The 15,286-nt window shown below is 46.5% G+C and overlaps 1 long non-coding RNA gene and 1 pseudogene across 2 annotated transcripts in view; both read left to right on the top strand.

Moving 5' to 3' along the window:
• The window catches only part of LOC110505731 (tetratricopeptide repeat protein 7B-like), a 116,704-nt pseudogene that overhangs the window by 85,797 nt on the left and 15,621 nt on the right, over positions 1-15,286 (top strand). Inside the window, exon 18 of the transcript XR_016491555.1 lies at positions 9,939-10,141. The product of XR_016491555.1 is annotated as a tetratricopeptide repeat protein 7B-like (transcript). The remainder of the gene's footprint in view (positions 1-9,938; positions 10,142-15,286) is intronic.
• Positions 3,765-8,392, top strand: LOC149972126 (uncharacterized). The gene is made up of 2 exons (XR_016492026.1): positions 3,765-5,474; positions 6,065-8,392. It is a non-coding gene; the product is annotated as an uncharacterized LOC149972126 (long non-coding RNA).

The raw sequence follows: 15,286 nt of genomic DNA, 5'->3' as shown, positions 1-15,286 counted from the left end.
TCCAGTGGGGCCATTTAGTAGGGCTGCCAATCCTAGGTCGGCGGCGAGGGTCGCCGTTCCTAGGATACTACAAAAACGGACTAAGACTATGGTGGTGTGGGGTCCACGTCCCGCGCCAGAGCCGACACCGTGGACAGACGCCCACCCAGACCCTCCCCTATGGGTTTAGGTGTGCGGCCGGGAGTCCGCACCTTTGGGGGGTGTACTGTCACGCCCTCGCCTTAGTTATCTTTGTTTTCTTTATTATTTTGGTTAGGCCAGGGTGTGACATGGGTGATTTATGTGTTTGTCTTATCTAGGGGTTTTTGTAGATTTATGGGGTTGTGTTCTTTTAGGTGTCTAGGTAAGTCTATGGTTGCCTGGATTGGTTCTCAATCAGAGGCAGGTGTTTATCGTTGTCTCTGATTGGGAGCCATATTTAGGCAGCCATATTCTTTGGGTATTTTGGGTTTTCACGTTTCTTGTTTTGTAGTTGTGTTCATGTTTGAGTTTTCCTATTAAAACCATGGACACTTACCACGTTGCATTTTGGTCCGCCTCTCCTTCCCAGGAAGAAAGCCGTGACAGTAGGCCTATAAATGTTCTCATTTGGGGATTTCTGTTAGTATTTCTGATTGACTTAACTCACCACCACTGATGAGCTGTGGAGCTTCTCAAAGTATTTTTTCTTTACCTCAAACAGCAAGTAAATAAAGTCTGTTTTTAGAATTAATGTATTTGAACAATATTTCCAGCTCTCTCCCTTTCGGTAACCACTCAGCATGAAAGGGAAAAATGTAAGGCTCAGATCCAGTGGAAATGTCATAAAATACCTGATTACTTCTTATCCCTTGCATAGCCTACAGCTGTGTCTGTCCCGAGCTCACTGGCACAAGAAACTCTTGAGGGCCCAGAATATTTTATACAATGTTGTCACGCCCTGACCTGAGTATTCTTTGTTTTCTTTATATATTTTGGTTAGGTCAGGGCAGGTCACGACGGGTCACAGTCCGGAACCTACCAGTCCGGATCCGCCAGAGTCTCCCTCCAGTCCAGATCCGCCAGAGTCTCCCTCCAGTCCGGATCCGCCAGAGTCTCCCTCCAGTCCGGATCCGCCAGAGTCTCCCTCCAGTCCGGATCCGCCAGAGTCTCCCTCCAGTCCGGATCCGCCAGAGTCTCCCTCCAGTCCGGATCCGCCAGAGTCTCCCGGCTGTCCTGAACCGCCAGAGTCTCCTGTCTGTCCTGAACCGCCAGAACCATCAGCCAGCCAGGAGCTTCCAGAGCCGTCAACCAGCCAGGACCTGCTCAGAGCCATCAGCCAGCCAGGAGCTGCCAAAGCCGCCTGTCATGCCGGCGATGCTGGAATCTCCCTCCTGTCCAGTGGCGCCTTTCCATCCAGTGGCGCCCTCTACGATGATCTTCAGTCCGGGGCACGCTGCGAGGGTCCACTTTCCGCACCCAAGCCGCCACCGTGAAAAAGGTCCATCCGGACCCTCCCCTTTTGATTAGGTTTTTGCGGCCGGAGTCCGCACCTTTGTGGGGGGGTACTGTCACGCCTTGACCTGAGTATTCTTTGTTTTCTTTATATATTTTGGTTAGGTCAGGGTGTGACATGGGTGATGTATGTGTTTTCACTGTCTAGGGGTTTTGTAGGTTTATGTTTATGGGGTTGTTTACCATCTAGGTGTTTATGTATGTCTATGGTTGCCTAGATTGGTTCTCAATTAGAGGCAGCTGTTTATCGTTGTCTCTGATTGGGAACCATATTTAGGCAGCCATTTCTTTGGGTATTTTGTGGGTTATTGTCTGTCTAGTTGCCTGTGTTTGCACATTTATAGTATAGCTTCACGTTGTTTTTGTTGTTTGTTTAGTGTCCGTCTTTATTAAAATATATAACATGTATTCTAATCACGCTGCGCTTTGGTCTCCTCTTTACGACGAACGTGGCACATGTTTCAAGTTTGCAAGCAAAGAGTTTCTGGGCGACCCAGTTGATACAATTTTTAAAGTTCGTGGCTACGGCCTGTCTGCAAATGTAATTTATAAGTTATTTATTTTTTATCAGGATATTTTCTGCCTGCAGGCTGAAATGTTTTTATATGTTGGCTTTACGTTCGCTATTTTGACCTAGTTGGCATTGGCAATAAATGTTACTTTTAAATGTGTATCATTTTCATTTAGATTTAATGTAGATTAACCACAGACAATAATTGTGAGATAGAAAGGCTGTTTTAAATTAAATGTAACTGTTCCACTAAAATATGCATATGGAAATCATAACTGAAACTCAGATTGGTAGAAATGGTAAGATAAATTGGCACTCCAAATGGAAAAGGTTGCAGATCGCTGGTGTAGCCTATTACCGGAGCTTAACGGCAGAATCTGCGAAGGCCAGCAGCAGCGGGAGAAAGGGGGTCATGAGCAGCGGGAGAAAGGGGGTCATGAGCAGCGGGAGAAAAGGGGTCATGAGCAGCGGGAGAAAGGGGGTCATGAACAGCGGGAGAAAGGGGGTCATGAGCAGCGGGAGAAAGGGGGTGATGAGCAGCGGGAAAAAGTGGGTCATGAGCAGCGGGAGAAAGGGGATCATGAACAGCGGGAGAAAGGGGGTCATGAACAGCGGGAGAAAGGGGGTCATGAACAGCGGGAGAAAGGGGGTCAAGGGGGTCAACAGGTTTTTTTCATCTGGTTAGGCCATCATGATTTCTGGCTTCCTCTTGAGTCATTTGTGTGTCTTAATGATTTTAAATTCAGTACTTATACTTCATTTTATTAACACAGGGTGTATCTATATATACAGTGCCTTGCGAAAGTATTCGGCCCCCTTGAACTTTGCGACCTTTTACCACATTTCAGGCTTCAAACAAAAATATATAAAACTGTATTTTTTTGTGAAGAATCAACAACAAGTGGGACACAATCATGAAGTGGAACGACATTTATTGGATATTTCAAACTTTTTTAACAAATCAAAAACTGAAAAATTGGGCGTGCAAAATTATTCAGCCCCTTTACTTTCAGTGCAGCAAACTCTCTCCAGAAGTTCAGTGAGGATCTCTGAATGATCCAATGTTGACCTAAATGACTAATGATGATAAATACAATCCACCTGTGTGTAATCAAGTCTCCGTATAAATGCACCTGCACTGTGATAGTCTCAGAGGTCCGTCAAAAGCGCAGAGAGCATCATGAAGAACAAGGAACACACCAGGCAGGTCCGAGATACTGTTGTGAAGAAGTTTAAAGCCGGATTTGGATACAAAAAGATTTCCCAAGCTTTAAACATCCCAAGGAGCACTGTGCAAGTGATAATATTGAAATGGAAGGAGTATCAGACCACTGCAAATCTACCAAGACCTGGCCGTCCCTCTAAACTTTCAGCTTATACAAGGAGAAGACTGATCAGAGATGCAGCCAAGAGGCCCATGATCACTCTGGATGAACTGCAGAGATCTACAGCTGAGGTGGGAGAATCTGTCCATAGGACAACAATCAGTCGTATATTGCACAAATCTGGCCTTTATGGAAGAGTGGCAAGAAGAAAGCCATTTCTTAAAGATATCCATAAAAAGTGTCGTTTAAAGTTTGCCACAAGCCACCTGGGAGACACACCAAACATGTGGAAGAAGGTGCTCTGGTCAGATGAAACCAAAATTGAACTTTTTGGCAACAATGCAAAATGTTATGTTTGGCGTAAAAGCAACACAGCTCATCACCCTGAACACACCATCCCCACTGTCAAACATGGTGGTGGCAGCATCATGGTTTGGGCCTGCTTTTCTTCAGCAGGGACAGGGAAGATGGTTAAAATTGATGGGAAGATGGATGGAGCCAAATACAGGACCATTCTGGAAGAAAACCTGATGGAGTCTGCAAAAGACCTGAGACTGGGACGGAGATTTGTCTTCCAACAAGACAATGATCCAAAACATAAAGCAAAATCTACAATGGAATGGTTCAAAAATAAACATATCCAGGTGTTAGAATGGCCAAGTCAAAGTCCAGACCTGAATCCAATCGAGAATCTGTGGAAAGAACTGAAAACTGCTGTTCACAAATGCACTCCATCCAACCTCACTGAGCTCGAGCTGTTTTGCAAGGAGGAATGGGAAAAAATGTCAGTCTCTCGATGTGCAAAACTGATAGAGACATACCCCAAGCGACTTACAGCTGTAATCGCAGAAAAAGGTGGCGCTACAAAGTATTAACTTAAGGGGGCTGAATAATTTTGCACTCCCAATTTTTCAGTTTTTGATTTGTAAAAAAAGTTTGAAATATCCAATAAATGTCGTTCCACTTCATGATTGTGTCCCATTTGTTGTTGATTCTTCACAAAAAAATACAGTTTTATATCTTTATGTTTGAAGCCTGAAATGTGGCAAAAGGTCGCAAAGTTCAAGGGGGCCGAATACTTTCGCAAGGCACTGTACACGTTTAAAATGTTCAACCAATCGATTGGTCGAAAGAAAAGACTACTCGACCAAGATTTTTGTTGTTGTTGGATACAGCACTCGTAGAAATGCAGGAAATTAGCTTTAGATGCTCCAGGCTTTAGATGCTATGCTGATTACATTCAACGGTGAGGAACATGTTACGTCCGTTGTGAGAAGGAGACCAAGGTGCAGTGTGGTAGGAGTACATTTGACTTTATTTTTAAAATGACACCAAACAAAACACAAAACGAACGTAAAGCTCTGTAGTGCTAAACAGCAACTATACAAAGACAAGATCCCACAAACTCAGGTGGAAAACAGGCTGCCTAAGTATGATTCCCAATCAGAGACAACAATAGACAGCTGCCTCTGATTGGGAACCATACCCGGCCAACAAAGAAATAGAAAACTAGAATGCCCACCCAAATCACAACCTGACCTAACCAAAGAGAGAAATAAAAAGGCTCTCTAAGGTCAGGGAGTGACATAACAACTTTTTTTAATGAATAATTTAACAACTTCAACCAATCATATAATAATATATCAAAATCAATGTTTTTATGTACTAATTTGCTCAATTTGATACACATACCACCACCTACTGCCAATTAAAAAACAAACAAACTCATGCCCATCATACAGGAATACTCATACTGTACATAGAGGCACTCACAGTGATTGGCAGGGTGTGTGGGAGAGGTAAACCATGAATTCAGGGGAGGTGGGGTTGTGGTGGAAGGAGGGTGGTGAACTACTAGCAGAGCAGCTTAATGGAATCCATTTTTCCATTTAAATTGTAATTATCATTAAAACCGTGTTTGATTACCACAGTTTGAAAAACTCACAGTAAATACTGTCCAGCATCAACAAAAGTTAGCAGTCTGACGCAGGCTCAACGTGGGTTTTGTTTTGTGTGATAACATGGTGGAAGGCAGTGACAGTGCTCGTGAGATTTTTCAGCCTTCTAGGAGGACCAAATCTGAAGAATTGAAGAAAGGGGGCAACACTTCAAATCTCTTGAGTCATCTTTGTGACCACCACCCACTACTGTATAGCGAATGCAAGGTAAGTTATCTTTTAGCTCAATGCATGATGTGGGAACTTTGGAATGGGGGAAAATGTCATGGTTTGTCTAACTTGCTAATAGCTTGTCAATAATGTAAACTGAAGCTTTCAGTGTTACCTACTCTTGTAAAAACACTACACGTTGTTCTGCTGCTGTATGCGTTGTGTGTCTGCAGACTCTATTCACCCATTGCACAAGATAACACGTTATGTAGTTTAGTCACTCAACCAACACATTTTGTTCATTTAAAATCCGTCAGTCGTCAACTTGGTTGTAAAAGTGTTCCAACAGGAGAAACACTATAGACTCCTATACAAGACTCCTCTACCAGACTCCTCTACCACACTCCTCTACCAGACTCCTCTATAAGACTACTGTATATGTCAATTGTTGGGCTCATTGCAATTACTATCACTGTTTTCTTAAGACTAATTTTGTATTAATGTAAATTGTGGATGGGGTCATTGCATATACTCAAATGCAACGCAGAAGATCGACTGTGTGTGTGTGTCAGTGAGTGAATAATAATTATTATAATGTAACAACAGCAATAATAATAATAATACATTTGCTGTTCTCTTGTTTACAGAGTGGGCCAGGCAAACCCAGTGATGCTACTGGTCCCTCCTCATCTACAGTTGTGACACAGACACTCAAGCATTTAAAAGGCAGGCTGCTTATGTACCCACATCAAAACATGCTCAAGACCTCACTGCAGCCCTTTCATATTACATTGCAAAGGACATGATACCATTTCAAATTGTTGAGAGGCCTGGCTTTCTGAGGCTGATGAAGGTTGCCGTGCCTCACGACAAAGTGCCATTACGAACGATGTTTTCCAAGACTGAAATCCCAAACCTGTACAACCAGGATAAAGCTGATGTTGGAAAAAGTTTGGCTCATGGCACATGGTTTGCTGCAACTACTGACCTCTGGACCAGTGAATGCGGTGGTGGTCAACCCTATATCAGCTTAACTATCCATTACCTCACCCCAGACTCCCAGACTGGCAACTGGAATCAAAGTGCCTGGAAACACAGTTCTTCCCAGAAGATCACTCGGCTCACAACATCAGAGAGTTCTTTGAGAATATTCTGGAAGAGTGGGGGATCAACCAGAAAGACCTGGTCTGTATAACCACAGACAACGCAACAAACATGATCAAAGCTTTTGAAGAGTTCCCAGATCTGTGGCTTTGGGTGCTTTGGCCATCATTTGAACCTGGCCATCTCAAAGGCTCAGGAAATTGGCCATCTCAAAGGCCCTGAGAGTTGACACAGCCGTCAAGGCCTACGTCATCTGGCCCAAGGCTTCTCACGGAGCTGGAAGAGAAGGAGAGAACCGAGAAAGGCAAGCTGCCCTACACACAAGATGCTTGAGCGTTTCCTCAGCCAACAGCAGCCAGTCTGTGCGACACTGGCTGGAGAAAGAGGAACAAGGCATCTGATGCCCAAGGATGCCGACATAAGTGTCATGGAGCAACTGTGCCAGCTCCTTAAACCTGGTTCGGAGCCATCCCTGACCAAGGAGATGAAAAGGATACGGAGCCATCCCTGACCAAGGAGATGAAAAGGATACGGAGCCATCCCTGACCAAGGAGATGAAAAGGATACGGAGCCATCCCTGACCAGGGAGATGAAAAGGATACGGAGCCATCCCTGACCAGGGAGATGAAAAGGATACGGAGCCATCCCTGACCAAGGAGATGAAAAGGATACGGAGCCATCCCTGACCAAGGAGATGAAAAGGATACAGAGCCATTCCTGACCAAGGAGATGAAAAGGATACGGAGCCATCCCTGACCAGGGAGATGAAAAGGATACGGAGCCATCCCTGACAGAGGAGATGAAAAGGATACGGAGCCATCCCTGACCAAGGAGATGAAAAGGATACGGAGCCATCCCTGACCAGGGAGATGAAAAGGATACGGAGCCATCCCTGACCAAGGAGATGAAAAGGATACGGAGCCATCCCTGACCAGGGAGATGAAAAGGTTACGGAGCCATCCCTGACCAGGGAGATGAAAAGGGTAATGAGAGAAGACCTTAACAACAGATACACAGAGAAGGCAAAGAGAGTCATCCACATGGCTTGTTTCATTGACCCCCGCTTCAAAAGGAGCTTTTTAGATGAGCCTGAGGCTGCAAAAGTTGACACTGACAGCTGTGTCCAGGAGGCCTTGAAGCTGACAGGTGTACAAGTCAGGGAAGAACCACAAAGCACCAGCAGCACCTCCACCACTCCCACAGCGGCATCAGAAGGGAAAGGCCTGGCTGGGTTGTTGAGAAACATTACCTCAAGGCAGCAGAGAGGTGAAGAGGGTCAGATTCCGACCACCCCAGAACACAGAGTGAAAGAAGAGATCAAGGTCTACCTGTCTCTGCCACCCATTCCAGCAGAAGAGGATCAACTGGTGTGGTGGAGGGGCCATGCATCAGAGCTGCCTCACCTTGCCACGGTTGCCAGGAAGTTTTTGTGCATCCCAGCAACCAGCGTGCCATCAGTGTTCAGTGCCAGCGGGCACATTGTCTCCCCTCGCAGATCACTACTTAAAACGGACAAAGTAAATATGCTGACATTTTTACATTTCAATTTCAAGTGAACAAAGATGAATACATACAGGATGTTAGGCCAGCAGCACCTTATTTCTTCATGAAGGAGAGAACAGACATACAATCAGTGATGTTCATTTGATTTGTTTACGTATTTTGTGTTATCTTAATGTCAACTCCTGCACATTTGATTTGCTTACTTAAGGTTGTGTTCATTTAAACCTGCACTAAGGAAACTTTTACCTCTCATGGCCACATGGTGCCATCTTTAATGTTAATGTTATTATTTTGGTGTTTATGCACACAAAAAGTGTGTAGTGCTGCTAATTTTGTTTGTTGGTTTTCAATATAAAACCTGGTGAAATGATTTCAGTGTGTCAGTACTTTCTGAACATTTCCTGAACATTTGAACAATACTGCGATAATACTGATAACCGTGATCATTTTGGTCACTATAATCATCTCGAGAATCTACACACACTACTTTATGGGGTGAATATCCTTATCGCCCGCCTTGCATAGAAACTCGCAGGTAGAGGGAAGAAGAGAGAGGGAGAAGCAGGGGGATACAGGGAGAGAGGGAGAAAAATCCACTCCTGCTATCAGAGGCTAGAGCAGAGCATGGTCCCCTCCCTCAACCAGCTGCTGCTGCCTGCCTGGCTGCCTAGTGCTACTGAGGCTGAGTGAACCAACCCCAAACAATCTCTTACCCACACACACACACACACTACTACTGGAGACCGTGCAGAACTTTGGCGGCACGGCCTTTGGCGCTCCATGAAAAGGACAAAATGCCAGAGAATAGGGAGATGTCCTAGATATAACATATTTTCTTTCTCTGGGACCAACAAATGAGGACAGCACAGCTGGCTGCTCAGAGCACAGCCTGCCTGGAGACACGCACACACAGGGAGACACACACAGAGAGACACACACACACCCAAGGAGAGACACACACACACAGGGAGACACACACAGGGAGACACACACATGGAGACAGAGAGTTTCACACAATTAAACTTGTGCACACACACATTGTATGACTTTGTAAGTTAATGTTTTCTCATATCATTAGCTATTTCCCCCGAATGGAAGATGATGATGAAACAAATGATATGATCTTTGGATAGTTTTTATTGCTTTGGGAAAATAAGACAGTCACTCAAATCTCTGTATATTATCTATGGACTTTATTTAAGAAAGGTAGGGACAAAGCAATAAGGTGTGTGTGTGTTTATCAGTCTGGCTGCCACCTGCGAGATGCTCTCATTTCCTCTCTGCCTGCAGATCAAATGAAACCATTAAGTAAGAAGACAGCAATGAACCCTCTGGTCTGCTGCATCTCCCATTACCACAGGAAGTGTGTGCGCGTGTGTCTATCTGATTGTGTGAAGCGGTCTCTGCCCGTATGTCTACTGTCAGTCAGTCAGTGTATCTCCAAGTTTATTGTTTATGTCTGTGTCACTTTACTGTCCTCTCTCTACTCTCTCTACCTCTCTACTCTCTCTCTCTACCTCTCTACTCTCTCCCTCTACTCTCTCTCTACCTCTACTCTTTACCTCTCTATCTACTCTAACTCTATCTCTACCTCTCTACTCTCTCTCTCTACCTCTACTCTCTCTACTCTCTACCTCTACTCTTTCTACCTCTCTCCTCTCTCTCTCTACCTCTCTACTCTCTCTCTCTATCCTCTCTACTCTCTCTCTCTACCTCTATACTCTCTCTCTACCGCTTTACTCTCTCTCTACTCTCTCTCGCTCTACTTTCTCTTTCTACTCTCTCTACTCTCTTTCTACTCTCTCTCTACTCTCTCTTTACTCTCTCTCTACTCTCTCTACTCTCTCTCTACTCTCTACCTCTACTCTCTCTCTACTCTCTCTTTACTCTCTCTACTCTGCTCTCTCTTTCTAGCGGAGGTATACATTGGCATGGGAAAGCCTGCGGAGGCTACGGCCTGTACACAGGAGGCTGCCAACCTGTTCCCCATGTCCCACAACGTGCTGTTCACGCGGGGCCAGGTGGCTGAGCTGTGGGGTAATGTGGACGAGGCCAAACGCTGGTATGAGGAGGCCCTCTCCATCAGCCCCACCCACGTCAAGACCATGCAGAGACTGGTGAGTCTCTCTTCTTTCTCTCTCTCTCTCCATCAGCCCCACCCACGTCAAGACCATGCAGAGACTGGTGAGTCTCTCCTCTCTTCTATCTATCTCTCTCCATAAGCCCCACCCACGTCAAGACCATTCATAGACTTGGTGAGTCCTGACTCATGACTCGACACAAACTCGACCAGCTGTCACTTGAACTTGGACTCAGAAAGTCTTCTTCCTTTGCATAATTCAACATGTTAGCTACAACAGCAAATTAGCTACAACAGCAAACATTATAAAGGACTCAGACTGGACTTGGGACTACAGTATAAAGGACTCAGACTGGACTTGGGACTACAGTATAAAGGACTCAGACTGAACTTGGGACTACAGTATAAAGGACTCAGACTGGACTTGGGACTACAGTATAAAGGACTCAGACTGGACTTGGGACTACAGTATAAAGGACTCAGACTGAACTTGGGACTACAGTATAAAGGACTCAGACTGGACTTGGGACTACAGTATAAAGGACTCAGACTGGACTTGGGACTACAGTATAAAGGACTCAGACTGAACTTGGGACTACAGTATAAAGGACTCAGACTGGACTTGGGACTACAGTATAAAGGACTCAGACTGGACTTGGGACTACAGTATAAAGGACTCAGACTGGACTTGGGACTACAGTATAAAAGACTCAGACTCGACTTGGGCCTATAGTATAAAGGACTCAGACTTGACTTGGGCCTACAGTATAAAGGACTCAGACTGGACTTGGGACTACAGTATAAAGGACTCAGACTGGACTTGTGACTACAGTATAAAGGACTCAGACTGGACTTGGGACTACAGTATAAAGGACTCAGACTGGACTTGTGACTACAGTATAAAGGACTCAGACTGGACTTGGGCCTACAGTATAAAGGACTCAGACTGGACTTGGGACTACAGTATAAAGGACTCAGACTGGACTTGGGACTACAGTATAAAGGACTCAGACTTGAACTTGGACTCGAATACTATGGCCTTTGGACTCAACTTTAATAGATCACTGCCTCACAGTCCCATAGCTCCCATAGAGGGAGTCTCAGGTCATATAGTGAAGTGGTGCAGACAAAGAGGGGAAGCTTATTGTAACAGTGTAAACCTCCATGGACCTGGAAAGAGAAGTGAGAGAGGGAGACCATAAAGAAAGCAGTAGAAGTCCTTGCCCCATTACCTGCTGCATCTACACCATTAAGAGTTTGCTGACTGCTACTGCTGCTGCCAGTGTGTTGTGTCGTCGGTACCTTCTCAGTCGAAATAGTGCTAGCTACATCTAATAACTTACACAGCGTAAAGCTAGGTGATATGGACAAATATATGGACAAACAATCATATTGTGATGAATTGATGGATAGCGATAAATAGAACTTTAAGTTTATATCAATCAATCACATGTATTTATAAAGCCCTTTTTACATCAGCCGATGTCACAAAGTGCTGTACAGAAACCCAGCCTAAAACCCCAAACAGCAAGCAATGCAGATGTAGAAGCACGGTGGTTAGGAAAATATCGCCACCCCAAAGAAGAGCTGGAGGTGGCGAAGGCAGAGAGGCGCTGGTATGAGGAGGCAGCACGGCGGCGTGGATGGAAGCCCGAGAGTCAGCCCCAAAAATGTCTTGGGGGGGGGACACAGGAAGTGTGGCGAAGCCAGGTAGGAGACCTGCTCCAACTTCCTGTGCTTACCGAAGGGCGAGAGAGGCTGGGCAGGCACCGTGTTATGCTGTGGAGCGCATGGTGTCCCCAGTGCGGGTGCATAGCCCGGTGCGGTACATACCAGCTCTGCGTATCGGCCGGGCTAGAGTGGGCATCGAGCCAGGTGCCATGAAGCCGGCTCTACGCATCTGGTCTCCTTGGGCCGGCATACATGGCACCAGCCTTACGCATGGTGTCCCCGGTTTGCCTGCATAGCCCAGTGCGGGCTATTCCACCTCGCCATACTGGCAGGGCGACCGGGAGCATTCAACCAGGTAAGGTTGGGCAGGCTCGGTGCTTAAGAGCTCCAGTGCGCCTGCACGGTCTGGTCTATCCAGTACCACCTCCACGCACCAGCCCTCCGGTGGCAGCCCCCCGCACCAGGCTGTCTCTTCGTCTCATCCCTACAGGTGCTCCCGCCTGTCCAGCGCTGCCAGAGTCTCCCGCCTGTCCAGTGCTGCCGGAGCCTTCCTCCTCTCCAGCGCTGCTGGAGTCTCCAGTCTGCCCAGCGCCACCTGAGCTGGCCGTCTGCCCAGCGCTGCCTGAGCTGCCCGTCTGACCAGCTCCATCAGAGTCTCCCGTCTGTCCTGAGCCGCCAGAGCCGCCAGTCTGCAAGGAGCCGCCAGAGCCGCCAGTCTGCAAGGAGCCGCCAGAGCCGCCAGTCTGCAAGGAGCCGCCAGTCAGCCAGGATCCGCCAGAGCCGCCAGTCAGCCAGGATCTGCCAGAACCGCCAGTCAGCCAGGATCTGCCAGAGTCGTCAGCCAGTACGGAGCTGCTCCTCAGTCCCGAGCTGCCCCTCTGTCCCGAGCTGCCCCTCTGTCCAGTGGGGTCATTTAGAAGGGTTGCCGTGGTTAGGAGGCCACGGAGGCGGACAATGAGGCGGACTAAGACTATGGTAAAGTGGGGGCCACGTCCAGCACCAGAGCCGCCACCGCGGACAGATGCCCACCCAGACCCTCCCCAATAGGTTCAGGTTTGCAGCCGGAGTCCGCACCTTGGGGGGGGGGGGGTACTGTCACACCCTGACCATAGTTTGCTTTGTATGTTTCTATGTTTTGTTTGGTCAGGGTGTGATCTGAGTGGGCATTCTATGTTGGATGTCTAGTTTGTCTGTTTCTGTGTTTGGGCCTGATATGGTTCTCAAGCAGAGGCAGGTGTTAGTCATTGTCTCTGATTGGGAACCATATTTAGGTAGCCTGTTTTTTGTTGGGTTTTGTGGGTGGTTGTTTCCTGTGTTAGTGTTTGTGCCACACGGGACTGTTACTTTGGTTATGTGTTCATGTTCAGTTTTTCTCATTAAAATCCATGGACAATTACCGCGCTGCATTTTCTTCCCAGGAAGAAACCCGTGACACCTAGAGAGGAACCAGGCTCTGACGGGTGGCCAGTCCTCTTCTTACTGTGCCGGAACATTATAAGCTTCTAACATTAACGTGCAACACATCTTTTTAAAATGATCCTTTAAACTAAAACTAATTTGATGTTTGTAGCCATCAATTATCCTACTAACAATCAATCAAATGTATTTATAAAGCCCTTCTTACATCAGCTGATGTCACAAAGTGCTGTAAAAAAAAAACTGCCTAAAACCCTAAACAGCAAGCAATGCAGGTGTAGAAGCACGGTCACCCGTATTAGCAAACGTATTTAATTTCAAACTTCACAATTCTCTAGTATAAGCAACTTATCGTAATGAACGATATCAGCAAAATGCCTGCGATAAGTGATCGGTGTGGATCATTTTCGGTTTATCGTCCCATCTAGTACAATGGCATCAAAGAACTGACACCACTACAACGGCATCAAACCACTGGTCTGGTCCCAAAAACCTAAAACATTTGACTCCGCTGCTGGAGCCAACAGCTCAACTGATACCACTGCAACCACATCTGTCAAGTGGTGGTTGGTTTCGTGCCTAGCCTGCAATCCTACCTACCACATAAACCCAGCTAGCTAGCGACCGTCAATGGGGCCGCAGGTACTACAGCAGCGGTACCCAAGCTTTTCCATTCCGGGAATCACCAAATCACTGTCTAAAGAAATGTTTCCAAAACACAAAAGCTGTCCAGTTGTGTGGATTATTCTACAATGTTAATTTTAGAGTGCCAAAAACATTCACCTGATGTTACAAGAACATTCCCCAAACTCATTTAGTCTGTTCTTTAAAAGGTTTCCACAATGTTTCATTAGGTTGTGGGAACAGTCTGCTGGAACAGTCAACATTGTTGGGACATCACAAAATATATGTTCCCAAACCACAAAAACTGTCCAGTTGTGTGAATGATTCTACAATGTTTGTGCAAAACATGTGCAAAACATTTTTAAAATCTGTTTTTATGAGAGATGTGGCCACTTTCGTTTGTTTCCCACTGCTTCAATTGAAGGGAGCTGCGATACTCTGTTGTGGTAAAACCACTCGTGGTTGTTATGAGAATGACAACATACTGGCTAATGCTGGCTTCAACTTGGCGTTCCATACAAATCCTTTCATTACAAAATGATCATGGTTTTTGGTCACTTTCTCATTATAAAAAGTGCAATGGTGAGATTGCTTTATTATGTGTGCCTGCTTTGGCCACATAGGCTACAGAAAAATCGCCATGCATGCATCTAATTTATTTAGTCAGGGAAATCCACGTTTTTTGACCCTGGTCCTCGAGTACCCCCAACAGTACACATTTTCATTGTAACCCTGGACAAGCACATCGGATACAACTTCTCAAATAATCATCAAGCCCTCAATGAGTTAAATGAGGTGTGTTTGTACAGGGCTACAACGACAATGTGTTCTGTTTGGGGTGCTGGAGGACCAGGGTTTGTGTACTGTTGGGGGTACTGGAGGACCAGGGTTTGTGAACTGTTGGGGGTACTGGAGGACCAGGTTTTGTGTACTGTTAGGGGTACTGGAGGACCAGGTTTTGTTTACTGTTGGGGGTACTGGAGGACCAAGGTTGGTGTACTGTTGGGGGTACTGGAGGACCAGGGTTTATGTACTGTTGGGGGTACTGGAGGACCAGGGTTTGTGTACTGTTGGGGTACTGGAGGACCAGGGTTTGTGTACTGTTGAGGGTACTGGAGGACCAAGGTTGGTGTACTGTTGGGGGTACTGGATGACCAGGGTTGGTGTACTGTTGGGGTACTGGAGGACCAGGGTTTGTGTACTGTTGGGGGTACTGGAGGACCAAGGTTGGTGTACTGTTGGGGGTACTGGAGGACCAGGGTTGGTGTATTGTTGGGGGTACTGGAGGACCAGGGTTGGGCTGTTGGGGGTACTGGAGGGCCAGGGTTTGTGTACTGTTGGGGGTACTAGAGGACCAGGGTTTGTGTACTGTTGGGGGTACTGGATGACCAGGGTTGGTGTACTGTTGGGGTACTGGAGGACCAGGGTTTGTGTACTGTTGGGGGTACTGGAGGACCAAGGTTGGTGTACT

Source organism: Oncorhynchus mykiss, chromosome 25 (assembly GCF_057628025.1).
Source record: "Oncorhynchus mykiss isolate SJ-2025 chromosome 25, ASM5762802v1, whole genome shotgun sequence".
Taxonomy (NCBI): Eukaryota; Metazoa; Chordata; class Actinopteri; order Salmoniformes; family Salmonidae; genus Oncorhynchus; species Oncorhynchus mykiss.
This window is presented reverse-complemented; position numbering and strand designations above follow the sequence as displayed.